Source organism: Cyprinodon variegatus, unplaced genomic scaffold (genome assembly GCF_000732505.1).
Source record: "Cyprinodon variegatus isolate N-32 unplaced genomic scaffold, C_variegatus-1.0 Scaffold172, whole genome shotgun sequence".
Classification (NCBI taxonomy): domain Eukaryota; kingdom Metazoa; phylum Chordata; class Actinopteri; order Cyprinodontiformes; family Cyprinodontidae; genus Cyprinodon; species Cyprinodon variegatus.
This window is the reverse complement of record NW_015150625.1, coordinates 1,046,447-1,047,904: the sequence shown is the minus strand read 5'-3', so window position 1 is coordinate 1,047,904 and position 1,458 is coordinate 1,046,447.

The window sequence follows — 1,458 nt, the reverse complement described above, 5'->3', positions numbered from 1 at the left end:
TGAAATAGCTCACGTTTTTATACACGCAAACCTTTGATAGATCCGGCCCAGAGACACACAGAGACATGCAATCATGCACACACACACTCACACCTAAGGACAATTTAGAGAAGCCAAAAAACCTAACAGTCATGTTTTGGGAGTGAGGGAAGAAGCCAGAATACCCAGAAAAACCCACACATGCATGGGGAGAACATGCAAACTCCATGCAGACCAAAATCGAACCTACAGTAGAACCTCCTTGATGCAAGGTAACAGTGCTACAAACTGTGCCACCATGAAGCCCATGGTTATCTTTTAGTTTATAATTTCAATTGGTAGCTGTCTGTCTGTCCACTGATCTATCTATAAAGAGGTATTTTAATGTACCCAAATCATTATTCTAAAATTTTATTTTGAGTTCACTATATGTCATCTAAAGGCACTTTACACAACCCATTCAATCAGATTATAGAGTCAAATTGATTCAAAGTTTTGTATCTAAGGAAAACCAGCTCACTGCATTGATTCATTGACTCGAAGATAATCCCTCAGACCAAGCATGCTTGTAGCAACAGTGGAAAAGAAAATTTCCTTTTAACTGGAAGAAACCTCCAGCAGAACCAGTGAGTGGCCATCTACCAAGGCAGACTGGGGTTCAAGGAGACAGAAGCAGAGATACAAAAGGCAACTGTCTACCAGCTCCACTGGCAGCTCGATCCATAAAACACACAGCCAGGCAGACGAGCTCCAAGCCAGCCCCCATGTCAGAGGATAAAGAGAGCACATACAGTTAGTCACAGTCAGACAAACAGACTTATCCTAAAAAAAAGAAAAGAAAAAGAGCAAGCTCCAACATCTATATCAAAGTTGGTAATGGCAGCATCACAGCTGATAATTCAAATTCTGCAGAGTGGGAGAATAGAGATAAAATGAAGCGGAATAATGAGAAATGCTCCATATATCGTCTAGTAGTCTAAGCCTATAGCTGCATAATTACAGAGATAGCTCAGGATAACCCGAGCCACTCTAACTATAAGTTTTATCAAAAAGGAAAGTTTAAAGCCTTCCCTTAAAAGTAGACATGGTGTCTGCCTCACAGACTAAAACTGGTAGTTGCTTCCACAGGAGAGAAGACTTATAACAAAAAGATCTGCGTCCCATTCTACTTGTAGAAATTCCAGAAACCACTAGTAAACCTGCAGATTGAGAGCGAAGTGCTCTGTTAGGAACATAAGGGACAATCATATCTCTGATATCAGATGGAGCTTGGCCATTTAAGGCTTTATACACTATATTGCCAAAAGTATTTGCTCACCTGCCTTGACTCACATATGAGCTTAAGTGACATCCCGTTCCTAATCCATAGGGTTCAATATGACGTCGGTCCACCCTTTGCAGCTAGAACAGCTTCAACTCTTCTGGGAAGGCTGTCCACAAGGTTTAGGAGTGTGTTTATGGGAATTTTTGACCATTCTT